Source organism: Puma concolor, chromosome A1 (assembly GCF_028749965.1).
Source record: "Puma concolor isolate L17-30 chromosome A1, mPumCon1.1.hap2, whole genome shotgun sequence".
Lineage (NCBI taxonomy): Eukaryota > Metazoa > Chordata > Mammalia > Carnivora > Felidae > Puma > Puma concolor.
Genome location: NC_141667.1, coordinates 68,677,196 through 68,692,532, shown reverse-complemented (window position 1 = coordinate 68,692,532; position 15,337 = coordinate 68,677,196). Strand labels below are relative to the sequence as shown.

General features: G+C 39.3%; 1 long non-coding RNA gene across 3 annotated transcripts in view; it reads right to left on the bottom strand.

The window, feature by feature from the left end:
* LOC147584221 (uncharacterized) overlaps positions 1–15,337 on the bottom strand; it is a 198,412-nt gene that overhangs the window by 46,581 nt on the left and 136,494 nt on the right. For 2 of the 3 annotated variants that reach the window (XR_015243034.1, XR_015243006.1), the window contains 2 exons: positions 5,116–5,296; positions 4,799–4,859 (listed from right to left, as the gene is read on the bottom strand). This is a non-coding gene — a long non-coding RNA (uncharacterized LOC147584221). Of the gene's footprint in view, positions 1–3,109; positions 3,756–4,798; positions 4,860–5,115; positions 5,297–15,337 lie in introns of those variants that run through there. The other variant, XR_015243030.1, reaches the window with a different exon arrangement.

The following is a 15,337-nucleotide window of genomic DNA, read 5'->3' as shown; positions in this document are numbered from 1 at the left end:
CAGACTCCTCTATTGTATTTTCAAATAAAAGGAAAAATCAATTTTACAATTGTCATCTTCATTAGTAACTGGTTCGTCTGAAGTCTCACGTGAAAATAGTGTTCTTTTCCTTCTAATGGGACAATCCTTAAATTTAATTTCTATTTAGGGGGCACCTGGGTGGCTCAGTCAATTGAGCATCTGACTCTTGTTTTTGGCTCAGGTCATGATCTTGTGGATCATGAGTTCAAGCCCCACATCAGGTTCTGCACTGACAGTGTGAAGCCTGCTTGAGATTCTCACTCTCCCTCTCTCTCTCTCTCTCTGAACCTCCCCCCCTACTCTCTCTCTCAAAAATAAATAAACTAAAACTTTTTTTTAATTTAATTTCTATTTATAAGCCTGTGGACATTTGTTTCACATTGTTGTAGCAGTTTTCAAACCCAGAAATTCTAAACTCTTTGAAAAGTGATAATAACTCCCTAATATGCTTTACTGCAATATCCATGATATGCTTTTGTTTTGTAATTATTTGTAGGAAAAGTTTACTTCCTTGGTGCCAGTGTTTTTTTTTTTTTTTTTAATGTCTTTATTTATTTTTGAGAGAGAGAGAGAGAGAGAGAGAGACAGATTGCAGGTGGGGCGAGGGGGAGGGGCAGAGAGAGAGGGAGAGACAGAATCTGAAGCAGGCTCCAGGCTCAGAGCTGTCAGCACAGAGCCCGATGTGGGGCTCAAACCCACGAACCATGAGATCATGACCTGAGCCAAAGCTGAATGCTTAACCGCTTAACCAAGTGAGCCACCCAGGTACCCCAGTGCCAGGAGTTATTACACCCATGCTCAGTCTAGAGAATTAATATTTGTGCAGAAGCTCTTGGGCCCAGCTTCCAAGATGAACCACCAAGCCAGTGTCACAACCTGGGTCCCAGTACTGGCCTCCACCACACCCTCCCCTTTCCCAAGGCTGCCGGTGCTGCTGTTGCCACCACTAATCTAGACCCAGGTCCAGCCACAGCCATCTCCTCTGGATCCCCTTGGCATCCTGGACCACCCCTGGCTTTCTGTCTATGCTGGGTGATACTCCATGTATACACTGCTGCCTGCAGCCTCTGGCACCTGAAGATCTGTGCCCTCCAGTACATACCTCTGGAGTAGCCCCTCTGTTCACAAGTGTGCGCCTTGCCCCTTCAGGCTCTATTTACAAAACACAAGTTCAAAGGTAAAATTGCTAAGCATGTCCCAACAGCAACAGCAAAACATTAAAGCAAGCACAGGGCCCCTTCCGGGAGGAGAGCCATGTACCACTGCAAGGTTTGTAGATCCATGAGGTCGGCCCTACTGGGGAGGGAAGCCTTGGAGTTAGCTAGGAATTAAATGGGATGTGACCATATTATGCTGTCATCTCAAGAACACAACAGGACGAGAGACTTCTTTCCTCTGTATTTTACTGTACTCATTTCTCAAAACTGTAGTGTTCAGCATTTCTTCTGATCTTGCAGTGCCAGAAGCTGAAATCTTAATTTATAATTTGCCCTGAGTAGCAAAAAAAAAAAAAAAATTTTTTTAATTAAGGTTAGAAGTTCTTATTAAGATGAAATCCAGTGGACCTACGATGGCCTGCTAACTTTTATCCATATGTAATGCTTATAGGCATTAGCTTTTTCAAGGAAAAACTGCTTCTCTGCATTTTTGAGTTAACCCAAACTATTTTTAATAATACAAATGGCCAGAGTCATTTGACCAGGATGGAGGCTTGTCAGGGGTCTTCATGAGAGAATATTTTATTTGCTCCTCAGAGTCTTGCAGCCTGGGAATGCAATCCCAAGAAGTCCATGCCCAACGCTGAGACCCAGACATTTCTGACACTTCCTCCTATGCTGCTCATCCAGAGGCCTTTCTCCATCTTGTTGTCTTCATTAACTAGAACAATGGTCATCCCACCTCTGGTTTGTAACTGCTTTGGTATTATGACCTACAGTCTGTTATTTTTGTGATCTACTTTTTCACCTTTCAGGACCTCTCTCCTTCCATTCCTTTTCACAAATCTATATCAAAGTCCTGAGTTTTGAATCCTTCATTCGTAGTTAGCAAAGAAGCCGTATTTGTAACTTGAGTATATGTCTATATTGAAGTTCTCCATTTTCTAAGTTACCAGGTTTAACCCTGTTTTTCTGTCCCTAAAATTTATAAAGTGATTTCTTTCTGAAGTATTTTCCCAAATTACATACACATGTATCAATATATGTATACTATCCATTTCGGTTCTCTATTACTGAACATTCCCCCCATGTTCTGAGTGTTAGCTATACTTGTAGGCACTCAGCCAATAAGAGCTGAGACACATACTGCAAAAACCATTGCCTCTGAGTATGTTGCCTTGCTCTCCTACAGTAAGCATCTTCTGCATGGTATCTACTTTCTTCGGTCTTTATTTCTGCCAATTATTTTGGGTCTGGTCAGGAATTTTTATTCTTAATGGCTAACATAACATTTGAAAGTGATAGAGTTGGACATGGCCCAAAGAAAGCAAGGAAAATGTCATGCTGGATGCTATCATTATACTAGTTGTAATGCAGCTGGTGTCACCCTCAAAGAAATAGATGTGAAAACATAGGGTGAAACTCAGCAGACGATCCCAGGGTTGTGGAAATACTGTGACATTAGAATGGCATCATAAATATCCCTGTAGCCTGGGATAATTGACCTGTTATTGCTTGAAAAACACCTAGAAGAAAATTGGGCCAGAAGCATGTCATGACTTCAAGTCATTTGAAGAGAATGGAAGAGGTTACTGTCATTAGATGCCAGGAATGCATGGTCTTGACAGCTGTGCTCTAACAATCCTGTGTGGCGTTATTGGAGGTCCTATTTCTCAAAACACATCCTCCTTGCCAAACAGGGTGTGCACATCTTATACAACAATATCTCTATATAGAAGTCATCACTATAAGAACTATTGGCATTCAGTTTAACCTAATCCTAAAATAATTACTCAGCTAACTGAGTTCATTATATTTGTTAATCTTCCATTTAATGATAAATTCAAGATTATCATCTATCTATAAAATAATAGCTGGCAACATCATCCTATCAAAACTAAACACATTGTTTAAGGCTCTGGAGAGACACAATGGTAGGATACATTGCCTCAGTGCTCAAGGACTTTATGGTCTAGTTTGGGGAAAGTGAAAGTGCTAGTGAGCATATATAGAGAACAAAGGCTATGTAAGTTCTAAGGATAGAGAGATTGCCCAGGTAGTCAGGGAAAGTGGAACTTGGGCTGGATGCTGGTAAAGACTGAGCTTCCATAAGGGGAGGGAACGGTGACGATCCCAAGGCAGAGGTATGGAGGCAGGAACACAAAAGAGGTTTAGAAAGTAGGCTGAAGAGGAGTGCCTGGCTGGTTCAGTTGGTAGAGCATGTGGCTTTTGATCTCAGGGTTATAAGTTCAAGCCCCACAATGGGTGTAGAGATTATTTCAGAATAAAATCTTAAAAAGAAAAAAAGAAAAGAAAGTAGGATGAAGAGACCGAATTTATTGAAGAGCTCATATAGGGCAGCAGTGAGGGTGACTGCATTAGTCAGGAATTGCTTGGTTGCATGTGATAGAAACCCAACTTGAACTAGTTGAATCAAAAAGGAGAAAATCAGGATAGCAGAGTGTCTTACACAATTCAAGAAAAGAAATCTGGCACTGAACCTGGGAACAACTGGAACAAGGACTTGTGTTGTCTTTCCTCTTGCTCCTCTGGGCTTGTGCTTCATCTTCTGTTGGACTGTGGAGACCATGCCACATGGTAAGAAATATGGAGACTAGCACCACCCCCAGTATCACATCTTACAGCCTCAGCAATTCAGAGTGAGACAGGCAGAATGGGCTTCATTCCCATTTCTAAAATCCCTGAAAAAGACATTGGATAGGGTATAGAATCCATAGATTACTATAGAGACTCACTCCCTCAGGAAGCCTAGGGATTAATGCAAGGGATGCAGGGTAGTTTAGGGAGGGATGTGGTTCTAAAAAAAAAAAGTGAGAAGGAAAATGGTTATACTAAAAAAAAATACATATTGCATATAGAAACAGTATCCATAAACAGAGAAATTCATACCAAAAATGAAAAATGCCACATTCTGTGTTTCTTAACTTGGAATTACAAATGCTTAAAGCCTCACATCAAAATGTTAACCTGAAATAGAATCGATTCATTCCCATTATTCTTCCCCCAAAATAGTTCATTTCACCTGTAATTATTAAAGTGGAATGCATTTATATTAAGGACTCGTTGCTGCTTTGTATTCTATGCCAGTGTTTCACCAAATCCACATTCCATCCTCCTGCTTTTCTGTCTTTGTTTAACTAAGGCAGCAGCATATAGAACTCTTTTACAAATTAAACTGCTCTTTCTTCTAGTTGGAGTGAAAGCTTTTTATAATGATAATTGAGGGGGACTGAGCTAACCCCAAAGAATAGATTAACCACATTATATCAGGATTTTATGGTGCATATTATGTTTTGAGGCCTCAGGTTTTACTAATTTCATATAATAAACCATATTATAACTAATCATTACTGCCTTCATTCAGAAATGATTGTGTAACAGCTTCTGATTTAAATAGGAGCTCTGAATATTTCAATGCTATAGTGAATGGTATAGTTAGAAGCATGATAGAAAAATTGATATTTGTTTTATAGCATCCTTGACACTTTAAGAAATGTAGGTTCTACACCCAGTGTTCCTTTCAGAACAATTTTGCCATTTGTTTCCTGGAACATTCCCCTTTGCTGCACCCCAGTGCCTTCAACCCATGTCTGTCCTACCATGTATCTCAAGGCCAGGGTTCAGCTTCCTGGGAGCAGGAACCTCACTGTGTCACAGCACCTAAAACAATGCCAGGACCATAGTAGGCATTCAGTAAATATTGAATAAATGAATGAATTACACATAAAGTGTTTGTTTTAATAGATACAGATTCATAAACATAGAGTAAAAACACCCCTCATGTAAAAAACCAAGGTTAGAATGGAGAGGTCAGGTGACCTCAGAGATCAGGCGAGACAGGGACAAAACATCCTATAATTGCTTCTTTTAAAAATGTCCCTTATTATGCATAAACAGTAAGTTATTCTTTACATACCAAGATGAAGAATTCCAACTTCTTCCATCTCGATTCTGTTAGTGCTTGGGGATAGAGCTCAGTCTCTAAAGAACAAAGAAGTTTCTTGCTGAGAGTTGGCCAGATGATGGCTCAGGACACAGCGCTGAAGTCCACTGTGATTGTCCAGTGTTTCTTTTGATAAACAGCATGATTGCACTGCCTGGAAAAGTAATTCCCTCTATCAGAAGATATTGGCAACAGAGTCATTCTGGACCATAAAAACTGTAAAAGGAAATGATAAGCATGTCATCAAATTCAATCAGTAGGATGAGATCAGCTTCTATTGGGTTTCTTGGAGAACCAGACAGCACATAGCATACTCTGTGAATTAAATCTATCCAAGCCCAAACATGTAGCTTCACACAGCATGCCACATGTCTTTCTGCTACACCCAAGACATTTTCCTAATTAGCAGAAAGGAAGAGCATATGGTAGAAGGGAGAGGAGGCACCAGGAGTCTGAGGTAGGTATGGGGCAATCCAGATGGAGATATGCAAGAGCAGATATAAAAGGCTAAAGGTCAGTGATGGTCTAGCTCATAGCTAACTGTACTGAACAGCTTCTGGCCACTGTGCTAAGAGCTTCACCTATGTGAACTCACTTAAGCCTTCCAACAACAATCCTCTGTGTGTACACAATCCATTTCCTGTATATTAGCCTTGTGCCCAATATCCTATTTCCTTACACTCTTTCTTTCCAGGCCCAGGTTCTTACCTGTCTTGTCTCCTATCTCTTACGTCACACCTTTTGTCACCTCCTCCCAGTACCTCTTCATCAGCAGCAAAATAAGGACACTTAAATCCCCACTTTACAGATAAGGAAACAGAGGCTTAGAGAGAATAAATTACCAGTTCCCAACAACAAAAGGTAGAACTGGGATCTAAGCCAGTGTCTTTCTGAATCCAGAGCCTACACCCTTCACCCTCACATATACTGCCTTTTAGAAGAAAGTTGTAGATTTAATCTCTTCTTTCTCTGCCTTACTTCACAGCCAAGCCACTGTCTCTCTCCTTCACTTTCAGTTTAATTGGACCACAGCTGTCACTTCCTATCCCAGTTAGATAGAACTGAAACACTGGAGTTCTTTCAGAGGTTTCAAAGTGATGGTTCACCAGATACCTTTGGCCTACAGATTAATTTCTCTTAGGCCAGTTCAGTTAGAACTGCTCCATTGGACCTGTTCTCACTAAGTATACCAGTTAGGATGTTTGGGGATACAATTAGCAAAATACCCAACAGAAAGTAGCCTGAAGAAAGGGTTTTGTTATTTTGTTTTGTCTTTTTGTTTGCTCTACATTTCATGTAACAAGAAAGCCTGAAGCTGGGCAGACCTAGTGGTTGTTCAGTAGATCAATAATGTTCCCAGGGACCCAGTCTCTTTCCACATTTCTGCTCTACACTTTTCTACATGTTGGCTTTGATCCTCCAGCCAGTTGCCCCATGATTGTGCTGTACAGTACAGCCCCAACTGTACTCTCTGACCCAACTGCACCCAAAGTGAAAAAGAAAGGGACAGGGACACTGCTTATATATTTTTCTCTTTACATGAGGGAAGAAAACAGTTACATTTCCCTTTATGTTTCATTGGAAGTGTGTTTTAGGGTCATCTCTAGCTGCAAGGAATGCTAGGGAAGCAAGTATCTGGCATTTTTATGGTCTCAATGTGAAGATCAGGTACTAGGAGCTACCAACATCAAAAAAAGAAAAGGGCCAAGAGAAGGCTCTGCCACCCTGCCATTTACCCACCAGTCCAGAGGAGTCTTTTCAGCCCTGGTTGGATTGGCCACTTCCTGTACACAAGCCTTGTGCCTGATATCCTATTTCCTTACACTCTTTCTTTCCAGGCCCAGGTTCTTACCTTCTTGCCTCCTACCTCTTATGTCACTTCTGTCACCTCCTCCCAATACCTCTTCATCACTGGCAAAATAAGGACACTTGGGCTCATTCCAGGTCATACAAGTGTCTCCAGGGACTAAGCAAAAAATAAATGTGTGGAGGGGTTCATGAGTGATACATAAGGACCACTGGGAACTGTGGGAAACTGGAGAATGCATACCTCTTTAAAAACACTCCAATTCACATTTTAAAGGGACTGGGCTAAGAAAAATTAATAAGCCAAATGTCTCTGGTGAACCATCACTTTGAAACCTCTGAAAGATCTCCAGTGCTTCAGTTCTAACATGTCTTCACATATTTCCCAAAGTAAGTTAAATGTTCATGGAAGCCCGTTAACACTCTAAGACCACAGGTGACATGTGCTCAGGCTGATGTAACAAAATAACACGGATTGGCACCTTAAACAACAGAAATGTATTTTCTTGTAGTTCTGGAGGCTAGAAGTCCAAGTTCAAAGTGACAGTAGGGTTGATTTCTAGTGAAACCTCTCTTCCTGGCTTATGGAAGCCTTCTCACTGTCTTCACACAGACTTTTTCTGTGCACACATGAAGAGAGGGCAAGCACAAGTGAGTGAGCTACAGCATCTCTTAATCTTATAAGGGCACCAACACCTTAGTAATAGGGCCCCACTCTTGTGACTTCATTTGACCTATATTACATCCTTCTAGGCCCTATCTCCAAATACAGTCACATTGGAAATTAGGTCTTCAACATACAAATTTTGGGGAAATAGAATTCAGTCCATAATAGTGCCAGTCACTGCTCACAGAGCGGACATTTGCCAAATAATATTGGCGAGGATTATTGAACAGAGAGTGGTGAGGATATTCTAACTCATTTTAGAGCTTTAAACACAGAGTCAGTCAGGTCATCAGAGGATGGTGATCTAACACTTTAATGCTTACAGAACTAAAGGCTTTTTCAACCAACACAATCCTATAAGCAGATAAAATGGATGGCACCCACAAGATGTGATTGGAAGGTCATGGGGCAGTTCCTACTGAAAAATATTCTTAATAGTTAGTTATATATAAAATTTTATAGTTGGAAATTCATTACTTTAGGGTTTTTGTGTGTGTGTGTTTTCAAGGATCTTTTGTTATGATGCAAATACCTAGGGGCAGACTCTTACATTTATATCAGCTAATACCTTATGGTGGCCAAGGGCAATAAATAGGGAGTAGAGGGAGAAGACAGAGATGATAGAAAGTATATAAAAATATGCAATACAGTTGGTTCTAACACATACACACACACACACACACACACACACACAATTTTGATTTGCCACTTCTCTTGAGAATTACTTCATAAATTATAGGAAACCAAAATGAGCAATTTTTATTTTATAATTGAGATTGTATATTGAAAATGGGATATTTCACATACAAAACCAGGCTCTTCATTTGAGAAATCATAAGATGTAGAAAAACTGAGTGTATATTTCCTAATGCTAATAATCAGAGCTGAGTAACGGCTACTCCTAATAGATGGGGCATGTGTTCTATTCGTCGCAGTTCTTACCCTTACCTCTGGTTGTTCCTATCACTAATAGGAATGCCAGTTGCCACTTATCACTGCATTTTTACAGGAGCTTTTCTATCATTGAAAAATATTTCTTGGGGCGCCTGGGTGGCGCAGTCGGTTGAGCGTCCGACTTCAGCCAGGTCACGATCTCGCGGTCGGTGAGTTTGAGCCCCGCGTCGGGCTCTGGGCTGATGGCTCAGAGCCTGGAGCCTGTTTCCGATTCTGTGTCTCCCTCTCTCTCTGCCCCTCCCCCGTTCATGCTCTGTCTCTCTCTGTCCGAAAAATAAATAAATGTTGAAAAAAAAAATTAAAAAAAAAAAAAAGAAAAAGAAAAATATTTCTTATGATTATCTAAAAGTGGAAAACAAAATACTGACTAGGTAAAACATTTCCAAAATATAGGGGAAAGCACATAGTAGAGATTTCTGGTATTCATCAATATCTGTGTTCTTCTCTTCTTCCTGGGCTCTACTTTTCCCAGCCCTGTTGGATCTAAACCAATGGAATGTAAACAAGTGACATAGTAGCCAAGGTTGAAAGGGTTTTAAATGGACACTCTTTCTTCATACATTCTCCTCTAGCCAAATGCAAATGATTGAGTGGAGGACTAGGGGATGGTGGAACCACAAAGTAGAAGTGGACTGGATCCCTCACCTAATCTGCTCTGTAACATGAGTGAGAAGTATATTATGTTAAGCCACTGAAATCTGAGGGTTGTTTTTTACAGCAAGTAGCTGTCTTCCCTGTCTTAACTAAAACAGAATGTATGTTTACATTATGTTTACATTAATTTACATTACCTTACAGGGCTCTATAGGCATCTCAAACCTAGAATAAAATACTCTGTGTAGCTAAAGATTTGTTAATTTTGTTCATCTTTTCTAAGAATCAAAACTCTTAGTTTTATCAATCTTTTCTATTGTTTTCCTGTTCTCTACTTCATTTATTTTTTCCTCTTATCTTTATTATATCCTTACATCTGCTAACTTTGGGCTTTTTCACCTTTTTCTAATTCCTTGAGCACTAGAAATTTAGGTTCTACTTAGAGTGTTTGAGAGCTTCCAATTTTCTTGATGTATAAAAACAAGGTGTGCATGAAGAAAGATGGGTTATAACAATGGCAGCTCAAACAAGAGTGGTTCTGGGAGCTAAGAGTTATAGACATAGAATGCAAGATGTGTGCCTGGAGAAGGTAGGGAGAAACAGACATAAAAAGTATTTTCAGTTTTTTTCAGGATTGACCCTGGCTGATTCTTGGTACTCTCCTCTTATACTCAGTGACCTCTCCCTCCCAGATATATACTCTCTTTCATATTCAATCTATAATATCATTTGCACTTTTTACTTGTTGATCTTGAAATCTCATTTGGTTATTGGAGTTGTTTTATATATTCTCCATCAACATGAGATAATGAATTTAAGATTCATGGCGTAACCATTAAGGACAATAAGATGATCCTAGCCTTTCTAGCTAAAGAGACTCTTTATTTGGGTGGAAACAACTAAAGCCCAGAGCAGGAATTTCAATTAGTTTAAATAAAGTTTTTTGGAAAGAAAGAACACAGACTCACTCAGGCTAAGTCAAGGAAAGTAGATTAATTATAAAAAGAAACAAAAACAGATACCTCATGAGAGTCCAAGAACAGAAACAAGTGAATTTCACAAAGACTGGAGTTGCATTGGGGGAAACTCTAGGGACTTCTGCAGCAAAGTACACACATCTTCCCTGTAAAGGCAATACTATTGAAGGGATTCGATTACTCTCTGTACCTCTTTTTCTTTTGGTACAGATTCTTTTTTCTTTCAGCTTAATTGACATATAACTGACATATAATATTGTGTAATTTTAAGGTGTACAACATGTTGAATTGATACACTTATCTACAACATACCTCATTCTATTGTGCTTTGCTTTATTGCACTTTGTAGATAATTGAGTTTTTTACAAATTAAGATTTCCAGCAACTCTGCATTGAACAAGTCTATCAGCACCATTTCTCCGGCAGCATTTGCCTACTTTATGTCTCTGTGTCACAATTTGCTAATTCTCACAATATTTCAAAGTTTTTCATTATTATTATATTTGAATTGCTGCAACCTCACAATAAAACTTGAACGGATGAGGAGTTGCTTCTTATGGGTGAGGAAAGAAAGTGATTTATTGAGATGGAATCTACTCCTGGTGAAGATGTTGTGAATGTTGTTGAGACAACAACAAAGGATTTAGAATATTACATAAACTTGGTTGATAAAACAGCAGCAGAGTTTAAGAGGATTGGCTCCAATTTTGAAAGAAGTTCTACTGTGGGTAAAATGTTATCAAATAGCATCACATGCTATAGAGAAATCATTCATGAAAGGAAGAATCAATCAAGGTAGCAATCTTCATTCTTGTCTCATTTTAAGAAATTTCTACAGCTACCCCAGCCTTCAGCAATCACCACTCTGAGCACTCAGCAGCCATCAACATCAAGGCAAGACCCTGCACCAGCAAAAAGATTACAACTTGTTGAAAGCACAGATGATGATTAGAAATTTTTAGCAATAAAGTATTTTTAAATTAATGTGTGCACATTTTAAGATATAATCCTATTTCACACTTAATAGACTACAGTATAGTATAAACATAACTTTTATATGCAGTGAGAAACCAAAAATTTGACTCTTATTGTGACATTCACTTTATTGCAGTGGCCTGGAACCAAACCTGCAATATCTTCAAGGTATGCCTGTGTTGCAAATGATCACCACTATAGTATTAGCTAACACCTCCATCACATCACATCATTATCATTTCTATGGTGGTACAGATTCTTAATTTTCCTCCAATACTAAATGGCTCAACATCAACTCCATAACTTACCTAGCTCAAAACTTCTACTGATCGATTCATTCTCCTTTATAACTTCTATTTGTTCAAGTCCCCTCACAACTCCTTTTCCATCTCATGACATTTGTATGTGTGTAATTTTAGCCTCCACTCAACTGCACCATCAGCTCCTACTTTCAGTAGTCAACTATGGACAGATGGAGGCCAGGAATTGTAGTCCTGAAAATGACAGCCTGGGCCAAAGGGCTATGGTTCTAGCAAGCACCGGGACTGACATTACCAAGCTATTAAGTTCCAATGGATGAGCTTCATAGATCTATGGTGTGTAATTTTATCAGTGTTTATGTTGCAATTTGTGTGAATAGGCAAGCCAGGATGCATGCACTCTTTTGTAAATGATCATAAACATTGGTCACAGCTAAATGTATGAGAATACATAGTTGTCCCCAGCAGGGATCAGGATCTGAAATGAATTTCACAGTGTACTTTCCTAGCTTCATCTACCAACCCTATCTGACAGATATACATCCATCAGTTTTAAAAATATAGGTAATTAAAAAAAATTTTTGGATAAAGTAATATAGGTTGATAGAATTTTCAAATTATTATACATACCCAATAAAAAATTAAGTCTCCCTGACCTCCTTTCCCAGCCTCCCATTTCTTTTCCCTAAAGGTAACCATGGTGCTTCCACGATTTTTACACAAATAGATTCAAATTTAAATAAGCAAAGATAGTCTTAATGGGAAAGTAGGGGAAAAAAGCAATCTTACCCTATTTACTTGGACCATTGTGGAGGACTTATGGACTTAAAGAATGGGCTCCTTTTCTTCTACCAGGAACCCTACTGAGTCTCATTGTCCAACTAGAAACCTCACAAGGGAAATACCAACAACACAGAGCTGAACACTTCCACCATATTCCAGCAAAGGCTCTTTGCAGATGTCAAGTAGCATGCATTAGGCTCCCTCCAAAATATGTATGAATTAGTAAATTAAAACCAGGTGGTGCCTCTATCAAAGAAAGACCAGATCTTACGGCAAAAACTGTTCCATTATATACAACTGTTGCAGAAAGAAAAGTCTGTGCATTCAGTAGGAGACCCACAGAAGCCCAACCTGATAAATCAGATTCTCAGTCACACCTTCTGTCCTCCCACCATCATTTATATACCCCAGGAAAGTTTTCTCTCTCCAAATAACAAATGTTGAAGTTCTGAGTCAAAATAGATTTTGATGCCTCAGGAAATTCCATAAACCTTTTGGTAATATAGGTAATGTCTCCTTCTCTCTACTCACATGACACAAAGATCTCTAGAATTACTAATGACTATGTAAAACCTCTATGGGAGTCCTGCCTAAGGTTCTTGTCTCCCCATAGTCCTTTCTCTTACCTTTGAGTCCAGGTAATCCATGTCTGTTTGCATTCCCTGTACTCAATTCCCAATTCTGCAGTAATTTCCTACACTGCCCTAGAAGAGGATGCTAATCTTATCTTACCCAAAAAATACCAAAAGATGTAGTTAGCCCTCTAGAAGCTGATTCCTTCACTTCTTAATGAAGATTTAGGACAGGGGTCCCCAAACTATAGCCCAAGGGTCAAATCTGGTTGATTGCTTATTTGTGTAAATAGCAATTTATTGGAACACAGCCACACTCATTTGTTTATGTATTGTCTCTGCCTGCATTTGTGTTACAATGGCAACATTGAGTAATTGCAACAGATGCTATATGGCTCACAAAACCTAAAATATTTGTCATCTGGCCTTTTACAGAAAAAGTTCTTTGACCTCCAGTTTTGGCCTATAAGGAGGTTAAATCTATCATAAGTATGCTTTTAGCAAATATGTAAGACCTGACAGAGTGATTTTAACATAATAATATTTACACTATCCTAACCTAAATTCCAGAGTTAGCCAGATTCTAGGTTTATAGATTAAACAGTAGCATCAGAGACCCAGGATCTTTACCCTTGTCTATCCTGCTATCCTCAGCAGGTTTACTTACCACTTTCGAGTTTCCAGATGGCTACAACAGCTAAAAGCATCATCATCGGAGAGCATCCAAAAAAGAAGGAAAGTAAAGGGCAAAAAGACTTTTTCTTATAAAATTCTTTTCTTTATAATAAAAGCAAAACTTTCCCAGAAAACTTTTGTAGAAATTCCCTAACTGGGTTGTGTGAGCAGCCTTGGACCATTACAAAGGGAACTGAGATTACTCTGATGTGTTTGGAGCCATGACTGTTATGCCTGGTTGCACATTAGAATTACCCACAGAGTAACCAGCAAATTAGAAAATATCACCATTTATGTTCTTCCTGGAGCTAAGCACATTCCGATATAAACAAAAGCAGGTTTCCTTTGTCTGGGATGAAAACCTAACAGCTGATGGCTTTTGGGCAACCAATGGTGTTACATGCCACAGTCATGTAATGAACACTGAAGTAATTCAGATAGATAGTGGGACTAGGAGGGGAAGAGATTGTGAGCAAGAATCCACCCAGAATCCTCAATGAAAGAGAAAAAGTACCCAGAAAGTTTCTGGGCAACAATTCCAATGAGAGTAGAGAGTCATGGATTTCAATGGGGGAGGAACATGCATATGGAGATCACAGGAGCTGGGGAGTGACAAGGGAAACAAGGAATATAGGAAAGCAAGGAGTTCCAAGGATATATTTAGGTCAGTATTGGCATACAGAGGGTAGAATGTCGATGTCATATCAAGGTTGAGGTGTGTAAGAAGACCCATCAGTCTAGAATTCAAAAAAGAGTTCTTTATAGGACATTTTTGAGAATGATAGGCAGGGAGCTACTAACAATTTCCGCAGAAAACGGACATGAACTATGTACGTCCTGAGAAAACCCTATCTACAGGGATGGGAGACATCATAAGTCTGAGTGAGGTTGTTCTGTGAGGTGTGTTAAACACAGAGAAAGGTAAAAGTCTACACTCTGGTATGCAACAAACATAAATCAAGTCTGCTGCCAATCGTTAATAGACTGTAGATGTATAGACTATTTTGAACTTCTGCTAAAGATAATAGAAATTCAAATGTTTTGCTTGACATATTTTAAGCCTTGATGCTAAAATGAAATCACACTGTTTTCAGCTAATATGAACAATACAATTACCAAGCCAAACCCAAGTCTTCTAATTCCAGATCCCTTGGATTAAGTCCTAACTTAATCCAAAGACTGATTTGCACATGACTGTAACCGCAGAATCTGAGTGACCTTTTGGTCTCCAATGAAACACCCTGGGAAAACTGTTTTCCCTGCACTCATTTAAAAACAGTAACTGCTCTACATCATTTAAGATCCTTTGTCAAGGGAATTCAATTAGCATCAGCCTGAGATCACCCCAGGATTTCATAAACTTTTTCATCCTGTGGACTCCCCTGGGTTTTCCATGACTCATATCAACTGTCCCCAAAAATGTAAGTTTACTTGTCATCTTACAGATCCTGCAGTAGCTCTGGTCTCCCTCTCAGTATCACAACAAATCTGAAAGGAAGTGCCTGAGGGGAGGCAGTAGGTGGAGAATGCTGGGTCACCCACAGTTCACTGCCTCTTCTCCAAGCAGCTATTCAGGGGACTGGAGATGCTGTCTCTGTGACTTCCTGACAACAGCCCATGATCTCCCTATGGGTCAACTCCCAGTTTAGGAAACACTGGGAAAGTACCAACATCTATTTGGTATAATAACAGACTGTGAATTAAATAGAATCCAAGAATGCTAAAATAATAACATTTGCCAAATTTCCTGTATCAAAGGCATAAGAATAGCAGCTTCAATAAATTGGCAAATATTTATTGTTTGCTATTTTAGTAAAACTAAATACACCACCCTCACTGAACTAATGTAAGCTTTAAAAAAGGCATTCACTCACTGAGCCTTTAGTTTAACAAATACTTGAGTGCCTACTATGGCCAAGTCATTTGTATAAG